The sequence below is a fragment of the Schistocerca gregaria genome, chromosome 1, assembly GCF_023897955.1.
Source record: "Schistocerca gregaria isolate iqSchGreg1 chromosome 1, iqSchGreg1.2, whole genome shotgun sequence".
Lineage (NCBI taxonomy): Eukaryota > Metazoa > Arthropoda > Insecta > Orthoptera > Acrididae > Schistocerca > Schistocerca gregaria.
Window position 1 is genome coordinate 683,220,780 of NC_064920.1, and position 27,614 is coordinate 683,248,393.

At 44.0% G+C, this 27,614-nt stretch overlaps 1 protein-coding gene across 1 annotated transcript in view; it reads right to left on the reverse strand.

Moving 5' to 3' along the window:
• Positions 1–27,614, reverse strand: part of LOC126363586 (venom protease-like) — a 211,563-nt gene that overhangs the window by 161,775 nt on the left and 22,174 nt on the right. The window contains exon 2 of the mRNA XM_050007974.1: positions 12,936–12,973. The gene's annotated coding sequence lies outside the window, so the exon portion shown is untranslated. The remainder of the gene's footprint in view (positions 1–12,935; positions 12,974–27,614) is intronic.

Below are 27,614 nucleotides of genomic sequence, written 5' to 3' on the forward strand. Positions count from 1 at the left end.
CAGAATGTGTAACAGCTTTAACCGGGACAGTGGCTATACCCTTAGTGATGCGTTGAAATGGGCGATCGACGCTGAAAGGCAAGTGAGAAATAAGCTGATTCATCCGCCACGTCACTACTCATCCACCAAACGTCACTACCAATGTTCTTCCATCATAGACATCGACATAATCTTCGGTAGCATATGGAAGTTCCGTGACATCGTGACGTTTCCATGACATAATTCGGCCAACTACATACTGCAGCACACGGCCTACAGACGACTCCCGACGTTGAGGATGGAGGAAGTCATGGGAAGCTTGAGATTACAGATAAATCTGACGCGGCAAGAAATCCGTGAAGTGTTTATTCAAGAATGTCGTCGTGACAAACCATGTTTTCATAATGATCCTCAAGCGAATAACAAAAAATTGAAGCCACATCTCAGAAAATAGATTGGGGTGCTATAAGACCTGAGGAATCAGAGATGAAATATTAGCTTTAAAATTATATAGAAATGCATGAAAAAGAATTTAACAGCAACAGATAGCTATTGCACATATACAGAAGGCGTTTGCTAATGAAAACTAAAAAACAGAATTCTGAGTGACCGAAGAAATGTGTATGAATTCGTAAGGGAGCAAACTGCTGAGGTCATCGGTCCCAAGACTTACACACTACTTAAACTTAACAACGGCCGCAGCCAGGCCTCCGGCGGACGGGGCCGCACAGTGACATGGCGCCTCTAACTTCGCGGCCGCTCCGCGCGGCGCGCCTGAAGAAAGCACGAATAGGCTACAGAGACAGACAAAAATGAACTTTTACAAAACTGTTAACGGTTGTCACTGGTTGGCTCACAACACAAGATGCAGCACAGGCTCGGAACGGATTCTTCTTCATCCTTTCTCCTGCGCCTAGAGGACAAATACTACAGTCTTCGCTAAGGTGTTATGCTGAGATCTTGCAAACTCCTGCTTTTTGTGTTATTGTAGATGAGCATGGACGTATTTTGATCCTGATGACGCTAATTTGTCCATATTAAACGCCATCCTTGCTACTTTGGAAGCAGAAGTAACCACATGACCTCCTAGAATCGCCCGTTTAATGTACTCCTTATGTAAAAATAGGATCGTTCTGGATACAAGGTATATACTGAAGCCATTTTTTTAACTGACTTAAAAAGTCTATTCTGTGGTCGGAAAAAGACAAAGGCATACCAACTCCCATAGAATCACGCCTAAAAAGCACTTGGTGCGGAACCAACCTTGAGGTTGAGAACAACTTTACCTTCCCGAAGTAATATGATTTACATCCTGCTCTAAGCTGTTTAAGAGATGTACTATACCTACAACTTAACGAGAGCAGTTTGAGGAAACGTGGAGTTACATTTTCGAGCAAACCTCAATTTGTAACACTACTTTCTCGAAGCAAATGATACGCACGTATCCGTTACATATTTGAATCTAACAGTGGTTTGTGTTTCCATTGTGGAAGTGGAGCTTCAGAGAATCATTCTCCATTCTTATGACACAGCTGACAGCATAGTAAACAAAATGTCAAAGCCGAGCAAGGAGCTCCAAGAACTCCTGAGAGGGCATGATTTGCAGTAACGCGCGAGGCCACATCTCACGGCCTTGGGGTCGACTGTACGAGTAGAAACTCAGTGGCGCGTGAGTTGTAGTTGCAGTCCGCAACGTCTGCAGAGTTTTCTGTGACAAAATAAATCAGAAAAAAACCTGGAAACCTCTTGTCCCTCTCGCAAGTATTTCCCCTGCAGCCCCCCCCCCCCCCCTTTCAATCTCCTCCAGCGCGTCTACGCGGTCAGAGTACGAGATGTACGACTGCCACATGTTGCACTCGAGTTCCGTCTCTGCCATTGCAAAGGCAGAAAGAGCGCGAGGACCACCTTACCCTCATAAGGCCAAACGAGAAGTTGCATTGTGACTATGAAGTAGTAAAACCTCGTACTAGTTATCAGGGTATAGATGGACCACCACAAACTGATGCAAAGTTGACTGCCCTGAAATAAAAGCCTAGAACTTTTTAAAATAATCTATAATTCATCTCAGATTTCGACAAGGAGAGCCGGAAAATCAGTAAAAGGATGTCATCTTTGGTTTTGGTGCTCCGGTATTTACAGGATTTGCCGACTAGGTCGTTTCCAGGGGACGCCCGATTCGAGTGGTGAACGCAATCTTCGTGGAGGCTCCTGCAATAATCTCAAACCAAACCCTAGTAAATCTCAAGTATCCGCCTTCCATCTTAGGAACAAACAAGCCAAACGGAAACTGCGAGTCATGTGGCAAGGGGAAGAGCTGAAACATACAAACAGCCCAAAATACCTAGGAGTAACATTGGACAGAGCACTTACTTTTAAGCAGCACTGTCACAACACTATAAAAAAAGGTCTGTGCCAGGAACAACATACTGCGGAAGCTAGCAGGTTCATCGTGGGGAGCTCAACCACATGTTTTGCGCACCACGGGTCTGGTGCTGAGTATCTCAGCAGCGGAATTTGCGGCGCCAGTTTGGAGGAACTCTGCTCACACTAAGCAAGTTGACGTCGCCGTAAACGAAACTGTACGTATTGCCACAGGATGCCTCAAACCAACTCCCACAGACATCATTTATCCCATCATAGGCATAGCACCACCCACTATCCGCAGACAAGTAGCCGCCGAGATCGAAAGATCAAAACAAAAGAATGATCCTCGACACCCGATGCATATGCTCCGAAAACAACGTGTCCGGCTGAAATCCCGCAGGAGTTTCATTGAAACTACTGAAGAGCTTGCCACCAAGCCCGTCGCAAGGCGGCTATCTCTTTGGGAAGAAATGGTGCCACACTCCACAATGGAACTACTTGAGGAGGGATCTGCAGAATTTCAACTACCTTTTACAACTTGGAGGTCATTAAACCGGCTGCGTACTGGAGTAACTGGGTGCAAATCAAACCTATTTAAATGGGGTTACAGTGATAGCGATAGGTGTGAATGCGGAGCAATACAGGACTTGGACCACACTAAAGATGATATTTTGAAAGTCAATGACAAAGCAAACTACGTTGCTAATTACTGGGAAGGGAAGATATAATTGGTGCATCCGGATACGGAAGAGGAAGAAGAAGTAAAAGGATGTCACAGAAAAGTTGGAGTCGTGGAATATGAGGTAGTACACGACTGATTCGGCTGTGTATGTAAGCTATTGATTCCTAAACCAGAGTCAGTTCTAGAGTTTGTCGTGGTTGGCCGGTTGCATCATAGAGTCCTTGCCAGCTGCCGGAAAAAGGCGAGGAACGGGCTAGGAGATGACCAAGACGCTTTGTAAATGTCGGGAAAGAGCTGTCGGGTGCTGTACTGCTGTCCACGCCGAGTACAGAGAGTTGTGGAAGCTGCTGTCCACGAGCAGGCAGGCGGAAAGGCAAGTGGCGAATCAGAGACAAGCTCTTCCTAACTTGATATGACAACCGTATGTATCACGCAAAATGGCGTTTAACAAGGAGCAGAGGTCTGCAGGAAGAGGAAATAGTGAACGTAATTGAGAGAGGAGGGGAGAGAGGGGAGTGCTGTAGTCCGATCCACGAACGATGGCGGATCGCCCACCCGAGGCGCGAACGGGAATGGCATTGTTGAGGAGTCCAAACGACGGTTGCAGTGCGTGCATGCGCGTGCTTTCAGCTCGAAGGAAGCGTATATACTGGGAATTAGGTCTCTCGCCTGCTTATGCACAGTTTATCACTTACCACCACCACCAGCGGTGACAGCATGTAACAAATGAAATAGAAATTCACTAAACAACTACTTACGATCACGTTTAATGCTCGCATTAGTTACGGCATTCGAAGCAGAGCGCTCAGAACACTATTGAACGCTCATTGGCTGTCGCAGTATGCGTGACGTAGGTACACAGATCAAGCCTAAACTCGACCGCCGCCGCTCGTTAATCCAAGTACAGTAGCAGGGAAAGCATCGTGACAGAAATTTGTGAATCACGATGGTTACCTATACTCTCGTCATACATCAGGTAAAGTATTCGGTAATGATTTCACTTTTGAAAGAGTATTATTATTTCCGAATCACTAGTTTCAAGGCGATCCTGAGCCTAAATTCGAGTGGTGCTAGCAATTTTTGTCTCATTGGGTTGTTGTTGTTGTTGTGGTCTTCAGTCCTGAGACTGGTTTGATGCAGCTCTCCGTGCTACTCTATCCTGTGCAAGCTTCTTCACCTCCCAGTATCTGCTGCAACCTACACCCTTCTGACTCTGTTTAGTGTATTTATCTCTTGGTCTCCCTCTACGATTTTTACCGTCCGCGCTGTCCTCCAATACTAAACTGGTGATCCCTTGATGCCTCAGAATATGTCCTACCAAGTCAGGTTGTGCCACAAATTTCTCTTCTCTCCAATTCTGTTCAATACCTCCTCATTAGTTATGTGATCTACCCATTTAATCTGAAGCAATCTTCTGTAGCACCACATTTCGAAAGCTTCTATTCTCTTTTTGTCTAAGCTATTTATCGTCCACGTTAAAGTTGCATACATGGCTACACTCCATACAAATACTTTCAGAAAATCTTCCTGGCACTTAAATCTATACTCGATGTTAACAAATTTCTCTTCTTCAGAAACGCTTTCCTTTGCCATTGCCAGTCTACATTTGATATCCTCCCTACTTCGACCATCATCAGTTATTTTGCTCCCCAAATAGCAAAACTCATTAACTACTTTAAGCGTCTCATTTCCTAATGTAATACCCTCAGCATCACCCGATGTAATTCGACTACATTCCATTATCCTCGTTTTGCTTTTGTTGATGTTCATCTTATATCCTCCTTTCAAGACACTGTCCATTCCGTTCAGCTGCTCTCCAGGTCCTTTGCTGTCTCTGACAGAATTACAACGTCATCGGCGAACCTCAAAGTATGTGTGGTATTTCCTTGTATCTTTGTCGTGAGTCAGACGTAATACAGACGTTTAAAGAGGAGTAAATGGAGAATACCATTACCATCACAATGATTTTTTTCTTCCAGTATCAAGCGTGCTTTCATAGCCGTTAAAGAAATAAAAATTTATTCCCAATTGGCGGCTTAAGTGATATGTCGTCACATTGTGTATTTTCACATCTCTTTCAGTAAGACCTGTGGTACTGAAAGCTCTTAAAAGTTAGTCTTGTTTCGGATCCCAAACATTAGCATATTCCTCTTGAGTACTGGATATAACTGTTTGGCTGCCCGTCTGCATACGATCTCCATCTTTCCATCTCCAGAAGATGTTCTGTGTCAAAAGATTGATTTGACCATGAACAAACAATATTTAACAGAGTATACAAAATTAAGAGATTGTAATTCAGACTTAACTACAATGTATTCTGAAACGAGAACGCCAATGAAAGTAAGTCAAATGCCAGAACATAATAATAGTAATAATTTTTTAAGTCTTAATTCCACTTCCAGACCACAATCTTATACAACAGCCAATTAATTTGGGCCTACGATAATCACCTTCAAAACCTGAGTACAAACGTTTTTCTAACACTGCCAACCAACAAATGTAAGTGTGATACAGTCAGAGAATAAGTCAGACTAAACCATGAAACGACGTAGGTCTTCTGGCAAATAGGGATGATTCAGAAGTAAGCTATGAAACGATGTAGCTTGTCTGATTTATTCTTATTCACTGACTGTAGTATACTAACATTTGTTGGCTGGATATATTAGAAAAGCTTATGTACTCAGGTTTTGAAGATGATCGTCATAGTCAGGAATTAGCTACCTGTTTTATTAGATTGTGATCCGAAACCGGAATTAAGACATAAGCCGTTACCTGCGTAACTGAATATATTTTTGCGACTATGTCGCAACTTGTGCACTACATCTTTGGTACGCCACATCCATTCGAGAAATTGTTTACTTGAAATACTGTACTAATTTTAACGATCATTTTGTGTTCCTAAATACGTATCCTGAAAGTGCATAAGTTTCGTCACAGCAGTGTTAACCTGATTAAACAGAGCAATGAACTTTCAACTTTGCAAAATCTTATTTTGAACTTTCTTTCAAAGGTATAACTCGAATGCTTTTATTTGACGTTATTTGTTTTTTAATTATATTTTACAATTCGATATATAGGGTGGTCCATTGATAGTGACTGGGCCAAATATCTCACGAAATACGTGTCAAACGAAAAAACTACAAAGAACGAAACTTGTCTAGCTTGAAGGGGGAAACCAGATGGCGCTATGGTTGGCCCGCTAGATGGAGCTCCCATAGGTCAAACGGATATAAACTGCGTTTTTTTAAAAATAGGACCCCTATTTTTATAAATATGAATGTTTTAGTCGGACCACTTTCTTCGCTTTTTGATAGATGGGGCCGTAATAGTCACAAACGTATAAGTACGTGGTATCACGTAACATTCCGCCAGTGCGGACGCCATTAGCTTCGTGATACATTACTCGTGTTAAAATGGACCGTTTACCAATTGCGGAAAAGGTCGACATCGTGTTGATGTATGGCTATTGTAATCAAAATGCCCAGTGGGCGTGTGCTATGTACGCCGCTCGGTATGCTGGACGACATCATCCAAGTCGTCGAAGCACCATACCATGGCCCCACGTTCACCGGATCTGACGTCCCCGGATTTCTTTCTGTGGGGAAAGTTGAAGGATATTTGCTATGGTGATCCACTGACAATGCCTGACAACATGTGTCAGCACATTGTTAAAGCATGTGCAAACATTACGGAAGGCGAACTATTCGCTGTTGAGAGAAACGTCGTTACATGTATTGCCAAATGCATTGAGGTTGACGGACATCATTTTGTGAATTTATTGCATAATGTGGTATTTACAGGTAATCACGCTGTAACAACATGCATTCTCAGAAATGATAAGTTCACAAAGGTACATGTATCACATTGGAACAACCGTAATAAAATGTTCAAACGTACCTACATTCTGTATTTTAATGTAAAAACCCACCTGTTACCAACTGTTCGTCTAAAATTGTGAGCCATATGTTTGTGACTACTACAGCGCCATCTATCACAAAGCGAAAAAAGTGGTCAAACTAAAACATTCATATTTCTTTACGTACTACACGAATATGTAATAAAAAATGAGGGTTCCTATTTTAAAAAAACGCAGTTGATATCCGTTTGACGTATGGCAGCGCCATCTAGCGGGCCAACCATAGCGCCATTTGGTTTCCGCCTTCAAGCTAGACAAGTTTCATTCTTTGTAGGTTTTTTTTGTTTGACGCTTATTTCGTGAGATATTTGGTCCGGTCACGATCAATGGACTACTCTATATATAACAGTCGAACACCCTCCGCATCGTGGTATGTCAAGATAGCACGGGAAACATTGGGCCTTGAGTTACCCAATGCGAAAAATCCCATCAACAATACATGGGGTGGTTTGAACACTACCGCTTTTTGTTGCGAATGATTCCACCCCAGTCTTAATCTGGCACCTCGGTGCGTAAGACTGGATTGGAGTCATTCGTAACAAGAAGCGGTAGCGTTCAAACCACCCCATATATTGTTGATGGAATTTTTCCACCTTCCACGCAGAAGGAGTATGACGTGAAACAGGAAAGGTTCGAACGAGCTGAAAACACCTAAGATGAAAGTTTTCTTAGCAGTTTTTGACTCGAAGCAGTTTCGCGTGGCGCCTGAGTCGTAGAGGCCGCGTCGAGTGTTTGCACCAACGTGTGAAGCGGTGACTCAAACACTCGCGCTGCGGCCGACGCCCGCCGCTCTTGTCCAAAGTACAATGACGGCCATTGAAATTGCAACACCGGGAATAAAGAAACAACGAAATTCTATTTAGCGTGCGAGTACAGTACATCAGGGTGCAAACATTATTCAGTTAGCAGGTGATTTGGGGGTATATAGGGAGCGAAATTTAGTATAACGAGCAGCCACCTCTGGCTTCAAAAAATGGCTCTGTCACAGATGGACATTATATTGAGCTTGGATGACATAAGGGTACGTGATTCCATGCTGCTTTAGCTCTGTGCAGTTTATCAGTTGTAGTGATTGGCCCCAGACACTCGTTAACCCATATTTTTTCAATGTGTGAGATTTGTGGTCAGGGCAACAGTCGAACACCCTCCGTATCGTGGTAGGTCAAGATAGCACGGGCAACAAGGGGCCTTGCGTTATCTTGTTGAAAGATAATGCCACAGATACGACGAGGACAGGTCCTTAATACTTCAGAAAAGTAATGCTTTCTGTCCATATCACCAGCTTTGCGAACCAGACGTGATAATGTTGTGTACCCTTTGTCACCCCATACCATTATGCTGGGTGCTGAGCCCGTAAGATGATGAGGAATGGTTTCTGGAAACGTTCGTTCTCTACAACGGTCGACGTGCTTATTGTCTGTCGATCTCTAGACGTCTGGACCCCTTTCCTGGTGCAGATGTGCCCATTACCTGACTCAAGGTGGAGCCCATAGGGAATGCGGGCACTGCAACAAACTTGTGACGTCACACTAGTTGCCTTACCCGATAAACGAGGGTTGGCTGAAAAGTAATGCCTCCACCTTCGTAACTCTTCAACAGTTGGCAGCATTGGTATGTGGCAGGTACTGGCTTCTTCCGTAGTCTCTACTCTACAGCGACAGTTGGCGGGAAGCCTTAGCATTGAACGGTTGTGTTGTTGCAGTGTTAAGTATGGAACCCTGCGCAGACGGTCGGTCAATGCGATTTAAGCAACGTGCAGTCATTGAATTCTTGACAGCAGAAGATGTCACACCAATGGAGATTGATCAGAGAATGAAAGCAGTTTATGGTGATTATGTTGATGCGAGTACTGTGCGTCGCTGGGAAAATCAGTTTAAAGACGTTGAGGCGGGAATATCTGACCTGCATGACAAGCAAAGAGTTGGACATCCTGTGACAGCAAGCACCGAGTTTCACAAGCAAAACGTTGACAGATTGATTCAGGACGATCGTCGTATCAGACAGAAATTGCAAGCACAATCGGCATTTCACAAGAACGTTCGAAAGGAAAAGGGAAATGTTTTCCTGGAGCATGACAGTGCTAAACCACACACTTCACGTGCCACCACAGAAGAACTTCAGAGACTGAATCTCACCACCGTACGGCATCCTCCATACAGTCCAGATTTCCATATGTTCCCAAAAAAGAAAGACGTCTGCGGGGATATCATTATGCTTCTGATGAAGACGTTGATAGGACTGTGAGACTGTGGTTGTGCAAACAGAGTGTCGACTTCTTCCTTGACGGCTTCAGAAAACTTGTTTATCGTTGTCAGAAATGTATGCAACTGCCTGGTGATTATGTGGAAAAGTGAATATTGGTAATTAAAGATCACTTTCTAAGGAATATTTCTGCGTTTGATTTATTAAAATATTCCCATCCCAACCCAATTAACGAAGGTGGAGTCATTACTTTCCATTCAACCCTCGTACATTACGAACGCTCGGCTCCGTCCGCGGCCTGTGATGTTAACTTTCTCATGTATTGTCGAGAACTTGCATGTATTTAAACGTGATGTTACGAGTTGTTAGAAGGTCTGAATTACTAACTCGCTTCCTGCTGGAGACGACATCTGGAACTCGTAAGACCTTTAGTGTCACGTGCTGAGACGCACGCCTCAAGTCTAGTATATCTCGTTAGCCACGCACTCAAGGCACGTGACGCCGCTGTACGATCCTGCACAGCAGAGCGAACAATATGTCTTTCCTCTTTGGCGCTAGTCGCATGGGGGGTGTTCAGGTCTTCCATAGCGTTGAATATATGCCCGTCCTGAAACCATGAATTCCATATACATGTGACACTTTTGGGACACATGATCCTGCGCACGAGCTGCTCGGCACGAGTTTCCTGTCGAGTCTGTGAAGTTGATGTGGACGGGACAAGGAGTGAAACACTACTTCCAAAGTGGGTGTGACTGTCCAGCACAGGACTCGACAAATTTCATGTTTCAGTCCAACTGACAAGTCGATGGAAGGGATTGATCTGATGACTGTTACTGCTTTCCAGTTCCAGAAATTTCACGATTATTCTCCACGTTACAACCATATGTGCAGGCTTTCATGAGGGCAGTATACAAAAAATAGTTCTTCACTAAGACGAGGCGTCAGCAACACGGACAATAGAAAAGTACTTTAAGGTAAGATATACAAATGCAAATGTTGTAGTTTATTTTCTCGACTCATAGGAACTTATTAAGCTGTATCATATGATTGAACAATTTTCTGTACCTTCTACAGTCACCACATCCACTTCATCCTATCGGTCGCCACTAAAGACCATCGGAAATTTTACGGTGTGATACTCCACAACACGACACCTTCGTGAGGAACTCTGGCTCCATGATCGGGTACGCTGTCGAAGTGGCTTCTACAGACATGCCGTTGACTTATACCGCCTTCCGCAGCGTGTACGGAAATCTTCCGTACGTCGCCTTCATCCGAAGCGCGTTCCGAGCGAATAGGTGACTATTTTAGGCGGCTGCAGAGGTGGTATCGCCGTCTTACGTGATGTTGCTCCTCCCACCTCCGCAATCTTCTGTTATGGTTGATGAGTACCTCATGCTTCTCATTAGTCACACTAAGGGATTTTCCCACTCGCTGCTGAGAGTTTAGCCACAGTTACTGTTTCTGAGTTGGTCTTTGGTTCGTATTTGCATGGCTTTTGTGATGACACAGACACATTATTTGGATGCTTGTGCCAAAATGTTGCGGCGATCGTATTCCGTAGCTTGTAATTTGAACAAACAGTGCTCTACAGCCATCGACTTTGCTGGCTGTGTGTGATAAACAGGTGAGCTGCTGGCGTTCACGGGAGCGACCTGCTACTGCACATGTCGTTAGACCTATATACTTTTTTCCTCACTGGCAGGGGTCCTGGTATACCCGTTTGAAGCCCTAATTCGTCCAGTGTGGACAAAGCCTTTATCCGATAGACTGGCTCTTTTTCGGGAAAGACTTGACAGATCTCTACAAAACACCGCGTTATGACAGTATTCTGTCCGCCAGCTAAAACTGGGACATTGCTGTAGAGCGTAAAGATGATCTGGGTCCACGTAAGGCCGAGTGACAGGATTGTTTGCCGAAATATTGCACCCGTCGCACACCGAGTATCGACATTACACTATGGACTGTTCTGACGACATCAAACGCCCTTCATTGAATGCTGTGGCCTTGGTAACTTCACCGTGTTCATCGTGGTAGAGCGTACTGATGCGACTGGCTTACGGAAACTTTATCGGTTACGTGCATCTCTCATCCGTGTGGAACATGGGCGCACTTAACCCTCCTTATATATGTGGTGATTTAATATAAACTGCCACTGCTTCTCGTATCCTGACTGGCAAAGGCCGCTATCTCCTGTCCTCACTTAAACGGCATACATGCGTATACCATCTGAGTCGTTTTGCTTCGGTTGCATTCATTATAGTGGTGCCTAGGTTCATTTTTCAGTTATGAGTGAGCACGTAAAGATGTCTCGAAAATAGTGTCTCTCGCCAAGAACGGCGCCCGTTGAGAGGTTCTGCCTGATTTCATGCAACCCCACATAGCCTACTTGTCGTTTGTTTTCATTTTTAATTTTATACTGTAATGTCAGCCTACAGCAACACCTTCAGTATCTCATCTAAATAGGCAATTAGTTACCACATTTCTGCTGCAAACGTTGTTACATATCCTACAATAATTTTAAATATCCTATTATTCGTTTCTGGTCTAATATGTGTGTTCCATGAAACTCTATTTAATTGTTTGTTGCTTTCCTGCCTTGGCTGATGCGGTTCTTAATTTCGATTTTACTGGATCCATCTTCTTAATAATGAGTCTCAGATATTTAAGAGAGTTCACAGATCTCACTAACTCAGAATCAAATTCAAGTCTTGACTCATCCCTCCAGTAACTAAATATTCGGTTTTCTCTAAAGAAATCGCTAAACCCCATTTTTGGAAGTAACCACCATCGAAATGTAGTCGGCGTCAAGACTACCTACGACGGAAATGCCTGGCATTTACTGTGAGTTTCGTTTGATTTGTTCACGCGCAAGTGAAAATACGACGGCTGTTCGGAAAGTAAGGTCAGATCGGCCGCTAAATGGAAACCACAGTAAAATTCAAAAATGTTTTGTTTGCAACAGTTAGCAGTACCTCCCAGCTACTTCTCTATATAGTCGCCGCTCCGACCTATACATTTTTCGTAGCGTTGTACCAACTTTCCGATACCATCGTCGTAAAAGGTGGCCACCTCTGTTTTCGGCCATTTCTCTTTGCTGATTTGCAGTTCGCTGTCTTAGTCAGGATGTAGTATTCATAGCCAGCGGTTCATGTGAACAGAGACGAACATCTGAGGGAGCCAGGTGTCGGGGCTATATAGCGAGTGAACACACACTTTCCATTCAAAAAGCTTCAAGGATGTTCTCATCGCCCCTGCAGTGTGCAGCGGCTGAGAATTGTCATGAAGAAGAAAACAAATGACAGGTAAGCTATGTGGGGTTCAATGAAACCAGGCGGAACCTCTCAACGGGCGCTGTACTTTGCGGGAGACACTAATTTCGAGACATCTTTACGCGCTCACTCGGAACTGAAAAATGTGATTTGACGCCATCGACAGGCGTACTAGAGACACTGCCCTACACATAGGTGCAAGGCTTCACCGGATTTTTACTGTCGTTACCATTTCGCGACCTACGGGACTTTACTTTCAGAATAGCCCTCTGTTATCAGCATTACAACGGATGAAGGGAGCACTCAAAAAAGATAGTGAACTGATCGTGCTATTCCAAGTAAGTTCAGTCCTTTTGTTCCTACATTACGACACGATATACACATTCATGACACGTACAGTGACTGATGAAAGAATCAAATCGCAAGCAAGGTTGAAATGCTGCATCTGACCACCTTACATGTTTCTGTGGCTTATGGCTTATGGGCCGAAGCCAGCAGTACAGATTCAGGTTCTACTTACGCAGTCGGCACTCGAAGATGTCGTTGAAATCAGGACGCCTGAAAAGAACGGAAAATTTCTTTTAGAACAAATACCGTAAACAATAATACATAGTATAGTAATGGATAGTATCGGTAACCGTATCTTATGGTATAAGGAAGGAGTCGTAGCGCTTAACCATCCAACGACAACGAACTCATTACTGACGGAGCAGAAGCTAAGAGTGGGACGTATGAGGAAAGGTGTCGGCCGTCCCATTTCAAAGTAATCAAATGGTTCAAATGGCTCTGAGCACTATGGGACTTAACTTCTGAGGTCATCAGTCACCTAGAACTTAGAACTACTTAAGCCTAACTAACCTAAGGACATCACACACATCCATGCCCGAGTCAGGATTCGAACCTGCAACCGTAGCGGTCGCGCGGTTCCAGGCTGTAGCGCCTAGAAGCGCTCGGCCACCCCGACTGGCTCAAAGTAATAACTGCGCTTTAAACGAACAGAGAAATCACAGAAACCAAAGTCTGGATGGTCGGACATGAATACGAACTGGAATCTTCTTCCGGAAGGCGTGTGCCACATGCATTACCACTGAACCAGATCATCCGAATCATTTGATCTAATTTGTTGTCGTCATATTGATGTCAAGAGCAACTTAGCCCCAGCCGACAGCCGCACAGAAATCTCGGCACGAATCGTGAACAGTTGTGGTGTTGACGTGGTTACGAGGTAATCGCATCTGTGGTGGCAAGTTCCCATGGGGCCAAACTGCTGACGTCATCAGTATCTAGGCTTACGCAGTACTTAATATAACTTAAACCAACTTACACTAAGGACAGCACAAACACATCCATGCCCGAGGGAAGACTCAGGCCCGCAACGGGGGAAGCCGCGCGAACCGTGGCAAGGTGCACCAGACCACGCGGCAGGTCGCATCTGTGCCAAAGTATTCACGGACTGGTTGACGCACAATTCACGTGACTTAGAAATACGAACATACGCAGTTGCGTGGAAAGTATATCATTTAACGTACGAGGGCCATGCAATAAGTAATGCAAGACTTTCTTTCTGAAAGCGGGTTGGTATTATTCAGGATTCCAATACCCCACTCATTTGGCTACAAGCTACAAAACCCTGTTTTTCGACACAATCTCTGCTCAATGCGACGGCCTAACACCACCTTAATGGGAGGGCCTGTATGCGCGCATAGTGCCACTCTATGGTCGATACCGGAGCCAACGTCTTGCTGCATCAATAACCTCTCCATCATCCGCGTACTGCTTCTCGCGGAGTGCATCCTTGATTGAGCCAAACGGATAGAAGTCGGAAGGTGCGAGATCCGGACTGTAGGGTGGATGAGGAAGAAGAGTCCGATGAAATTTTGTGAGCTCCTCTTGGGTGCGCAGACTTGTGTGAGGCATCGCGTTCTCATAGCGAAGGATGTGTTTGTTTGCATCTTTGTGGCGACGAACACGTTGACGTCGTTTCTTCAGTTTCCTGAGGGTAGCACAATCAATAAACTTGATCGTTGCACCGTAAGGGAGGACATCAAACAGAATAACCTCTTCAGAGTCCCGGAAATATCGTCGCCATGACTTTACCGGCTGAGTGTGGGGCTTTAAATTTTTCTTCGGAGGAGAGGTGGTGTGGCGCTGTTTTGTTTCCAGTACGATGACATGAGCCCATGTTTCATCTTCTATGACAACGTTGGACAAAACATTTGCGCCCTCCACCTCGAAACGCGCAAATAATTCGGTACAAGTGATCCTTCGTTGCTTTTTATGGTCTTCTCGCATTCGGGAGGATGACGGTTCAATCCCGTCTCCAGCCATCCTTATTTAGGTTTTCCGAGATTTCCCTAAATCGTTTCAGGCAAATGCCGGGATGGTTCCTTTGAAAGGGCACGGCCGATTTCCTTCCCAATCCTTCCCTAACTCGAGCTTGTGCTTCGTCTCTAATGACCTCGTTGTCTACGGGACGTTAAACACTAGCCACCACCATCTTAGGCGGCGAGGAACCTAGCGGTTACACACCCTTGAATACCCCAAATGGTGGAAGAGAGTGTCAGCACTAACAGAAGAGACGTCCACCTTGAGCAGAGAGGTTTTGATTGTGATCCGTCGATCACATCGAATGACAGTGTCCGCACATTCCAACACTGCAAGAGTCACAGCTGTGTGCTGCCGTCCGGCACGCAGGAGATCGGAGAAGTTCGCGTGACCTTTTTGCGATGGCGACAGGCGCCTCTCCCAACGACTCACCGCTCTCTTGTTCACTGCCAGATCTCCGCAGACATTCTGCAAGCGTCTATGGATATCTGCGATGCTCTGGTTTTCCGCCAAAAGGAATTCAACGCCAGCTCTCTGCTTGGACCGAAACTTGTTACAGACGCCACTTCGAACGCCACCAATTGGAACTTCATGGAACTATAGTGGCTGAAGCGGGAATATTCCAGGATGTCCCGCAACATATCACGCGTTTTTTCAACTGAAATTGGCCGTCAAAGAAGTGTTACATTACTTATTGAACGCACCTCGCACATCTGTAAGAGGAGGCTTGTGTGTGCAGTGAACTTTCTAGAAATTGCTCACGACAGGGATACGGAAGTTCAATTCTCATTCTACACGCACCTCTCATTCGATAAATTCAGCGGAGTACGTCTACACAAGCGGGAAAACTCGAGTGGTTTCCTGTCACGAGTCTTACTGCAGCTGTTGGGAACTAAACCAAATTACACTACTGGCCATCAAAATTGCTACACCAAGAAGACATGCAGATGATGAATGGGTATTCATTGGACAAATATATTATACTAGAACTGACATGTGATTACATTTTCAGGAAATTTGGGTGCATAGATCCTGAGAAATCAGTACCCAGAACAACCACCTCTGGCCGTAATAACGGCCTCGATACGCCTAGGCATTGAGTCAAACACAGCTTGGATGGCGTGTACAGGTACAGCCGTCCATGCAGCTTCAACCCGATACCACAGTTCATCAAGAGTAGTGACTGGCGTATTGTGACGAGCCAGTTGCTCGGCCACCATTGACCAGACGTTTTCAATTGGTGAGAGATCTGGAGAATATGCAGGCCAGGGCAGCAGTCGAACATTTTCTGTATCCAGAAAGGCACATACAGGACCTGCAACATGCGGTCATGCATTATCCTGCTGAAATGTAGGGTTTCGCAGGGATTGAATGAAGGGTAGAGCCACGAGTCTTAACACATCTGAAATGTAACGACCACTGTTCAAAATGCCGTCAATGCGAACAAGAGGTGACCGAGGCGTGTAACCAATGGCACCCCATACCATCACGCCGGGTGATACGCCAGTATGTTTATTTTGCCATCGTCACGAAACAATTGACTAGACGCTAGATGTGTAGGAAACCAAACATTCGAAACAAAAATATTGCGTACGTAAACAGAATCTTTGGTCGCGACTTTTCATTAAAAGTGTCTGATTGAACGCTCATCACTCAGGTTATGTGCCAAGCACGTTAAAGTACAGTTTATAAGACAGACAGTAAAAAACACAGTAGCTGACGAAAACGTGGTATTAAAGTATACAACTTCCATGAACATAATATCGAAGGTTAGGAGTAAAAAGCAAAATACGGTATGCCACAATTCTATTGTAATATATGAGTGTGGAGATAAATATAGTCATTGACATTGATGCCTGAGAGTTTGTGGCTCGTTGATTGGATCATGTGTAGCTTAAGAGTGGGAACGTTCACAGCTGTAGACGTTCATTCAGAACGTGGTGGTGAGCTAAGTGCCTACTTACCTCAAGTGCTTCATGTCACAGACACAGAAGTGCTACAGCTAGCCAACAGTGCAAAAAAACTTATTTGAAGCACTTACGGTAAGTAAGCACTTACCTCGAAACCCCCAGCAGGTTCTGAATGATTAGTTACAACTGAGCACGTCCCCAGTCTTACGCTTCACATGATGTAGTCAGTCAGCCATATACTCTCAAACATCAATCCCAATAACGACATTCATCTCCACAACTTATACCACAATAAGATAATATATCTTGCTATAATTTTTACGTGTAACATTTTATACTATATTCACATGTCTTGTACAGTGTGTGATTCCCTTATGTACTGTATTTTTTACTATCCATCTTGTAAAGTGCAATTTAATACTGTAATTTAATGTGCTTGATGCATAACATGAATGATGAAAGCTTAGTTTGACGTTTCTCGTGTAATGTCACTATGAAAGATTCTGTGTGTCTTGATAGCGTCAAAAAAAAATTGTTCAAAAAATGGTTCATATGGCTCTGAGCACTATGGGACTTAACATCTATGGTCATCAGTCCCCTAGAACTTAGAACTACTTAAGCCTAACTAACCTAAGGACATCACACAACACCCAGTCATCACGAGGCAGAGAAAATACCTGACCCCGCCGGGAATCGAACCCGGGAACCCGGGCGCGGGAAGCGAGAACTTGATAGTGTCATCATAGTATAACACATGCCATCACGACACCCATGTTCATTTTTGTTGTACAATACGGCGGCAGCGCTCCAAGCGGGCAGAAAGCTACACTTCGAATACGATATCGGATGAGTGCAAATTGATTTGTACGTGATTTTTACAGTAGCGAGGGTGTGTGGTGCCACAACAATCGACACTAACTAAAAAATGACACTAAATTTGTCTTTCTTCAGTTTCCTAGGATACTAGGAAATATTAATCGGTACATTACAAGTACATTCTCGGAACTTACAGATATTTAATGATGAATATCGATTTTATTTTAAGAACAAAAAAGGACTAGTTAACAGCAGAAAACCCGACCTTTTGAGGAAGGCGGCACACTTCTACTCCACAACGTGAAGTTTTGTTCGCTACAATTCCAGTGAAATCAGTGTATGTGGAACGTAGGAAACTTCCATGGAATGCAATACGTGCATTATTGAACGTATCAATACGCCACCACAACTGTATCTGATGGGAAAAATCAACACGTGTGATAATAAAACCTCAACAGCAATGAAACTGTTTTCCAATTCAGAACAAAGCAAATCCGCAGTTGTTGCTGAATCTTAGCCACAAACGACAAGAATTATCAACACATTCGCCTTCGAAGCATAAGTAATTATTACGTATACAAAAACATTTGTGAATCAGAAAGTCGAGTGAACTATAAAAACGTGTAAATGAATCTCATCCTACACATGCACAAATTTCTGCTCGTACCCACATCCCCATCATTAGAAAACAAAATAATACGAGAGACACAGTTTCACGAAACTAACGCTTATCTATTGCGGTAAGATACCTTGCTGGAGGGAATTGACATCATTGATCCTGCAGGGCTGTTCATAAACCCGTAAGAGTACGAGGGGTTGGAGATCTTTTCTGAACAGCACGTTGCGTGGTATCCCAGATATGCTCAATGATGTTCATGTCTGGGGAATTTGGTGGCCAGTGGAAGTGTTTCAACTCAGAACAGTGTTCGTGGAGCCATTCTGTAGCAATTCTGGACGTGTGGGGTGTCGCATTGTCCTGCTGGAATTGCCCAACTCCGTCGGAATGCACGATGGACATGAATGGATGCTGGTAATCAGACAGGATGCTTACGTATGTGCCACCTGTCAGAAACGTATCTAGGCATTTCAGGGGTCCCACATCACTCCAACTGCACACACCGCACGCCATTACAGAGCCTCCGTCAGTTTGAACAGTCCCCAGATGACATGCATGGTCTGTGGATTCGTGAGGTTGCCTCCATACCCGTACGCGTCTATTCGCTCGATACAATTTGAAACGAGACTCATTGGACCAGGCAACATGTTTCCAGTCATCAACAGTCCAATGTTGGTGTTAACGGGCACAGGTGAGGCGTAAAGCTTTGTGTCGTGCACTCATCAAGAAAACACAAGTGCGGCTCCGAAAGCCCATATCGATGATGTTTCGTTGGATGGTTCGTACGCTGACACTTGTTGATGACCCAGTATTGAAATCTGCAGTAATTTGCGGAGGGGTTGCACTTTCGTCACATTGAACGATTCTCTTCAGTTGTCGTTGGTCCCGTTCTTATAGGATCTTTTTCTGGCTGCAGCGATGTCAGAGATTTTATGTTTTAGCGGCTTCCTGATATTCACGGTACACTTGTGAAATGGTCGTACGGGAAAATCCCCAGTTCATCGCCACCTTGGTGTTGCTGTGTCCCATCGACCATGCGCCGACTATAACACCATGCTCAGACTCATTTAAATCTTGGTAACCTGCCATTGTAGCAGCAGGACCGATCTAACAACTGCGCCAGGCGCTTGTTGTCTGATCTTGACGTTGCCGACGCAGTGCCGTATTCTAACTGTTTACATATTTCTGTATTTGAATACGCATACCTTTACCAGTTTCTTTGGCGCTGTGTGTCTGTACCTTAGTTACCCAAATATAATCTCTCAGTGCAGTTGATAAAGTTTTTAAGAACATTTTCCTTTGTGGCCGTTCCCTATATTTTCTGAACAGCAAATTATACGTCCGTATCATTCTTAACAATTCTCTTTTCGTACTGCATGGATATCAAGAGCTCAGATGGAAACACAGTTCTAAGCAAAGAAGGGAAAGCAGAAAGGTGGAAGGAGTATACAGAGGGTCTATACAAGAGCGATGTTCTTGAGGACAATATTATGGAAATGGAAGAATGGAAGAGGATGAAGATGAAGATGAAAGGGGAGATATGATACTACGTGAAGAGTTTGACACAGCACTGTAAGACCTGAGTCGAAACAAGGCCCCGGGAGTAGGCAACAATCCATTAGAACTAATGATACCATTGGGAGAGTCAGCCCTGACAAAACTCTACGATCTGGTGAGGAAGATGTATGAGACACGCGAACTAGCCCCAGACTTCAAGAAGAAATAATAATTACAATCCCAAAGAAAGCAGGTGCTGACAGACGTGAAAATTAGCGAACTATCACTTTAATAAGTAACGGCTGCAAAATAATAACACTAATTCTTTACACACGAACGGAAAAACTGTTAGAAGCTGACCTCGGGAAGATCAGTTTGGATTTCATAGAAATGTTGGAACACGTGAGGCAATACTGACCCTACGACATATCTTAGAAAACAGATAAGGAAAGGTAAACCTACGTTTCTAACATTTGTAGACTTAGAGAAAGTTTTTGACAATGTTGACTGGAATGCTCTCTTTCAAAGTCTGAAGGTGGCAGGGGTAAAATACAAGGATCGAAAGGCTATTTACAATTTTTACAGAAACCAGATGGCAGTTATAAGAGTCGAGGGTCATGAAAGGGAAGCAGTGGTTGGGAAGGGAGTGAGACAGGGTTGTAGCCTCCACCCCGATATTATTCAATCTGTATATTGAGCAAGCAGTGAAGGAAACAAAAGAAAAATTTGGAGTAGGTATTAAAATCCATGGCGAAGAAATAAAAACTTTAAGGTTCGCCGATGACATTGTAGTTCTGTCACATACAGCAAAGGACTTAGAAGAGTAGTTGAACGGAATGGACAGTGTCTTGAAAGGAGGATATAAGACGAACATAAACAAAAGCAAAACGAAGATAATGGAATGTAGCCGAATTAAATCGGGTGATGCTGAGGGTATTAGATTAGGAAATGAGACACTTAAAGTAGTAATGGAGTTTTGCTATTTGGGGAGCAAAATAACTGATGATGGTCGAAGTAGAAAGGATATCAAATGTAGACTGGCAATGGCAAGAAAAGCGTTTCTGAAGAAGAGAATTTTGTTAACATCGAGTATAGATTTAAGTGTCGGGAAGTCGTTTCTGAAAGTATTTGTATGGAGTGTAGCCATGTATGAAAGTGAAACATGGACGATCAATAGTTTAGACAAGAAGAGAATAGAAGCTTTCGAAATGTGGTGCTACAAAAGAATGCTGAATATTAGACGGGTAGATCACATAACTAATGAGGAGGTATTGAATAGAAGCGGAGAGAAGAGAAATTTGTGGCACAACTTGATTAGAAGAAGGGATCGCTTGGTAGGATATATTCTGAGACATCAAGGGATCACGAATTTAGTATTGGAGGGCAACGTGGAGGGTAAAAATCGTAGAGGGACACCAAGAGATGATTACACTAAACAGATTCAGAAGGACGTAGGTTGCAGTAGGTACTGGGAGATGAAGAAGCTTGCACAGGATAGAGTAGCATGGAGAGCTGCATCAAACCAGTCTCTGTACTGAAGACCACAACAACAAAAACTCGTCTGTCCTAACATCGCACAATGGCGGCAGTGATTTATACATTTCGATGCATACTAATTGCAATTCTCTTTCGTCTTATTTTGAACTCATTTTCCACACTACAATAACAAACCTGATCTCCTTGGCCTGTGTAGTACACGAGATACTGTCAAGGAAATTGTCAATACTGCCCACATACGGCGCAATGTTTCCAGGCAGCGTAATATAGTTCCAAAGTTTCTGATGTTCTCCGTATTACTGCACAACCTCCTAATCTAACTCCTAGACAGTCAATATTATTGTTCATAAGGGAAATATTATTAGAGTTATTGACTGCCTAGGGGCCGCTTAAGGGTACACTAACAATGGAGATGCCCTAAGCGGCAAGAGCAACGCTATGGGCGACAATCGAAAAGGTATTCCCGCAGCAGCGTTAACGTTGCGACGCCGCTATGGGCCAGTGCGTCAGCTGTGGCAGTATCCGTGTGTCTGTCGTGTGGCAGCGCCCCTTCATTGTAACTGAGGCAAACATTACCTGCGAGACGGCTGCAGTCGCGCAACAACAAAGCGCCGCGCGTCTCTTAGGTTGCCTTCCGTTCACACGAAAGGAGTGCTGCCCAGGGACACTGCCGCACGGACTGTGTCGCCACAGCCGACGCACCGGAATCGCTCCTTTAGATGCTGAGCACCGACAAGGGCGCCGACGATCACTGCTAGTGTTTAGTCCGCTGATACCGAGGGTGGATGTCGGGAGTTTTATTGGTGAAATACGCACCAGTACTGTATTACAGGATCATGAAGACAAAAAATACCATAATTAGCTTCGATTTTGGCAAATGTTGAAATGATATGACACTTAAATTGAAAACAAAACATAGACAGGAAATTGAAGTAAAAAATCTTCTGGGTTATTAGACCGCGTCATGTTTCATCTAAAATGTTCGACGTTACGACCCCTCTCCTGAGATCTTGAAGTGGCTCAAATGGCTCTGAGCACTATGGCACTCAACATCTGTGGTTATCAGTCCCCTACAACTTAGAACTACTTAAACCCAATTAACCTAAGGACATCACACACATCCATGCGACCGTAGCAGTCGCGCGGTTCCGGACTTAAGCACCTAGAACCTCTCGGTCACCGCAGCCCGCTGGGACCTTCCTCAGGATCTTTTGGTGTCCACTACTGTTAGTACACTGGACACCAAAAGATCCTGAGGAAGATGCCAGGAGAGGGGTCGAAACGTCGAACATTTCAGAAGAAACATGACGCGGCCTGATAACGCAGAAAATTTTAACTTCAATGACAACAGTCACGAAAGCCTGCAGACTTTCATATATATAGGAAAGTTTATTTTCACACTAATGAGTGTAATAAGTTACTTTGGATCCTGACAAATATAAATGTTAAAGAGATTACGAATATTTGGGGGCTATTAATTTCGTATTCTGTAGGAGGTTTAATTAGTAGATTAAATTTTGCAGAAAGCAAATGTATTTCACATTATTGTCGGCCACAGCTTCAGAATGGTGTACTTATTTGGCTAATATTCTCAATCTGGAAAAAAGAACAGCAAATTATAATGGTCTTCGGGTTCGTGACAGCATAATGTTGAAATATCCTTTGTCAACTTCTAACTTATACCTCCCGTTAGTTCCATAAATATTTACGAATTTAGAATTAGATTCGACCAACTTCGTAACCCAACAGAACATTATGTTTGGAGTTTTTGAACACAGAGCCAGAATGATCAGGGCAAATAATTCGAATTCGTTTTCCATATACACTTTCTAAGCAATCAGAAAAATCCGAATATTGTAGTATACGTTCACTATTATTCTGTAACCGTCGACGTCTACAAATTTCATTTTTGACAATCTTGCCGTATAACGTAAGTAACCTCTCTTACGATTTTCGTGAATTTACAACTCCAACAAGAAAAGACGACACTGGGCTCACGAAATGGTTCAAATGGCTCTGAGCACTATGGGACTCAACTGCTGCGGTCATCAGTCCCCTAGAACTTAGAACTACTTAAACCTAACTAACCTAAGGACATCGCACACATCCATGCCGGGGGCCGGCCGCGGTGGTCTCGCGGTTCTAGGCGCGCAATCCGGAACCGTGCGACTGCTACGGTCGCAGGTTCGAATCCTGCCTCGGGCATGGATGTGTGTGATGTCCTTAGGTTAGTTAGGTTTAAGTAGTTCTAAGTTCTAGGGGACTGATGACCACAGCAGTTGAGTCCCATAGTGCTCAGAGCCATTTGAACATCCATGCCCGAGGCAGGATTCGAACCTGCGACCGTAGCAGTCGCACGGTTCCGGACTGCGCGCGGCTCACGAAAGACTGACCATAAACAGAAGTCTGTAAAAATTGCAATTCAGAAAAACACTTGTATTCCTTCAATTGATTTTGTATTTATCGTTGTGCGGTGGGGTTTTTCGAGAGTGAAATATTTTCAATACCTCACGGTTTAGTTTTTCAGGAACTGCAGAACGAAATAAATGGAAAAGTTTGACCGATAAATGTAGGAAATCTTTGGCTTCATTCCAAAGCTAAAACCAACACGCTGCTCAACTCCTGCTCCACCTTGTAATCAAAGCTCCGTCACGAACGCCTCATAAATGCTGATAGCAACGCATCGCTTTGTCGCTGCTCTCTTCGACCCTCGTATGGCTACAACATAAAGTACCTAAGGCAGAAAGTCTCTTAGAGCTCTTTGTTAGATTTGGAAGAGCCTTCTGTCAGTTTTGATACGACTATCACCGTAAAACAAATAATTTTGTTTATTTTATTTTTTTGTAGCGTAGCTAAAGAATAAAGTCAAATAATTACAAGCCAGGATCGCTTAAATCTATTTACTGGATAACCAGTTTCAACACACTAAAGATGCCATCATCGTATCTGAATGCAGATTAACATTTACTTCCGACGATGGCACCTTTAGTGTGTTGAAACCGGTTATCCAGTGAACAGTACTTAAGCGATCTTGGCTTTTGAATTATTTCTACAACAGAGTGATCGCGTCACTACGCACTATGTGTTCACTGTAAAAGAATTACACAAACGTTAAAATAAGATTATTAGCGTGGGTCCTATTGGACTGATTCATGCATTCGTTATATGCTTGTGTTATACAATTTGTATTAACAACAACAAGAAAAATGTCTAATTAATGTTAAAGTGTTACTTTCCCTAGCTCTTTGTGCCACATGCGTGAGTGCTGTTTTCATAAACAGGGAGATTCCGAACAATTTTGATTCTGGAATACTGTCATTGGTAGTTTTCACACAATCGTGGAAAGCTGCGGCTACATCGATGTCTGGTAGAGAAAATGAAAGCAGTACATTTGAAACGTGGCTATGTGCTGGAATGACAACGCTTCAGATAAGCCATAGTTTTAAGAACCAGCTAAGAATATGAGGTGACTTCTGAAAGAAACCTGGATGTGGTACGGGCAATGAAGCTAAAGTTATAGCCTTCTTAATTAAGCGAGCGCCTATTAGAATGCAACCGGATAGCAGACAGACGGACCGCCAGAGCGGAGATAGCGTGCCGAAGGGTTACGATAACAGCGGAGTCGGGTGCGGCAAGCCAGCACGGTGACTTTCAAGAACGTGAAGGCGGAAGGACACAGAAAAGCCAGGGGTAGCTTAGAAATATGACGCAGCATCCACCGGCGGACAAAAAAAAAGTGGCTCTGAGCACAATGGGACATAACTTCTGAGGTCATCAGTCCCCTAGAAATTAGAACTACTTAAACCTAACTAACCTAAGGACATCACACAAATCCATGCCCGAGGCAGGATTCGAACCTGCAACCGTAGCGGTCGCGCGGCTCCAGACTGTAGCGCCTAGAACCGCTCGGCCACCTCGGCCGGCACAGGCGTACACCCTTTGGGGATGATGAAGGTGGACTGTTTCGACCAGAAGCTGCGGAAGGGTAAAAAAGTAGTTCGTTTGAAAAAACCTTAAATTAGAGCAGAGGGCCAGAGTAAAATTTACAGAAGAGTATAAATCAAAAGTGTTGTTGTTGTTGTTGTGGTCTTCAGTCCTGAGACTGGTTTGATGCAACTCTCCATCCTACTCTATCCTCTGCAAGTTTCTTCATCTCCCAGTACCTACTGAAACCTACATTCTTCTGAATCTGCTTGGTGTATTCATCTCTTGGTCTCCCTCTACGATTTTTACCCTCCACGCTGTCCTCCAATACTAAACTGGTGATCCCTTGATGCCTCAGAAACTACCAATCGATCCCTTCTTCTAGTCAAGTTGTGCCACAAGCTCCTCTTCTCCCCAATTCTATTCAATACATCCTCATTAGTTATGTGGTCTGCCCACCTAATCTTCAGCATTCTTCTGTAGCACCACATTTCAAAAGCTTCTATTCTCTTCTTTTCTGTGTATATGCGCAGAAAACAACAGGTAAAATGTGTCTGTTTCAATGGAAGAGATGGTGGCTGATGTCACAAGCGGTTTAGTGAGGGAGAAGGGGAGGAAAGCACACCATTATTGAGGACTAACGGTTCGTCGGGGAGCAGTAAGGATGGCCGGCAGCTACGCACCCGCACGATTACAAACTAAGCTTTGCTTTTTAGCTAAATCTGAATAAGGCCCTGACTAAGTAACGTTCGCGTAGGTGGTGAAGTTATTTTGACTCTGAATGAATGTTTATCTTAATATGTGACAAGTACTGAGGCATAGACGCAAATAGTTAATAGATCAAAGCCTATTGCGTGCAATAACACGACAGTCAAATGGTTCAAATGGCTCTGAGTACTATAGGACGCAATATCTGTGGTCATCAGTCCCCTAGAACTTAGAACTACTTAAACCTAACTAACCTAAGGACATCACACACATCCATGCCCGGGGCAGGATTCGAACCTGCGACCGTAGCGGTCATGCGGTTGCAGACTGAAGCGCCTAGAACCGCACGGCCAGACCGGCCGGCTAACACGACAGTCATTGAACACGGTAGATCAGCTGCTGTGCTCGCTCCTGCTGTTGAAATTCTGGATTTTTTTTTTGTTGCCAATGATCATTATGACCAATTGGTTATGACGATGCTTACTTTTATGTGGGGTCTCAACTGTAAGTAAAGACTGAGTTCCGTGGCATCTATTAATATAAAATCCTGGCCTTGTGCATTAAAAGACCCGCGTGGCACCTGAGTGAATCAATTATTCAAAATGACAGTCACAATCGCACTATTTTTATTTTGCCGCCAACCGGTTTCAACCTGCGATGGGGTCATCTTCAGGGCAATTTACACCATTTGGGCGCTCCCTGGAGTCGCCACCCTGCCTGTGCACGGTTGGTAACTATCCGTTGGTAACTATCCGTTACCAATCGTGCACAGGCAGGGTAACGACTCCAGCGAGCGACCAAATGGTGTAAATTGCCCTGAAGATGACCCCATCGCGGGTTGAAACCGGTTGGCGGCAAAATAAATAATGCGATTGTGACTGTCATTTTGAATAATTGATTATAAATAAAGTAATCGGTGTTATCTCCAGACAACTATCTTGTCTGAAAAGCTGAGTGAATTATATTAATACGATCACAGTTGGGATTAGCCTGATTGAGACGACAACCAAATGCAGTCGGTGTCCGACAGTAGTGTTAAATCCACTTAGAGAGACACATCCGTCTGACCTCTATCTGGCTGCATTCTGGCTTGCAAACTGCGATTTTGCAATTTGTTTGTAATAAAGAGTATCAAAGGATTTTGAGGCCAACGTGTCTCTAGAATATAACTGATTTTATCAGAGCTGCGTTGCATTATTCAGTAGCACCGGAACTCCTCTCTAAAACTTAGTTCTGCATATTTGCTAACTCCAGAACCCACAGGGTGCCGACTAACGTACGAGCGGCTGAACTGCCGGTAAGGGCAGGTAAGAGTACAGGTCGAGAAAGTGTGGAGGCTGACTACGCTGCCACGCACCCCTGTAAATCTACCGCTTACCGAACCAGACAGTCCAAGGGGTTCAGTTCGTTATAAGTTAGGTGCCATCATCGAATGTGAATGTTAATCTACATTCAGATCCGATGACGCCACCTTTAGTGTGTTGAAACCGGTTATCCAGTAAACAGATTTAAGCGATCTTGGCTTGTAATTCTCCTACTTTATTCTTTAGCTACGCTACAAAAAAATAAAATAAAATAACTAAAACTATTTGTTTTACGATGATAGTATTCCAAATCTAACAAAGAGCTCTAAGAGGCTTTGTGCCTTCGGTACTTTATGTTGTAGCCACAATGGACAATACAAGGGTCGAAGAGAGCAGCGACAAAGCGAAGCGTTGCTCTTAGCTTTTATGAGGCGTTCGTGACGGAGCTTTGATTACAAGATGGAGCAGGATGGTGAGCAGCATGTTTGTCACTCCGCAGAGGGAATGTTACAAAGCCTAGGGAATGTTAAACATTCTGCATGAGGTTCCAATCGTGAAACCTATTCATCAGGTAAATCTCCTCTGACAACATTTTGATAACA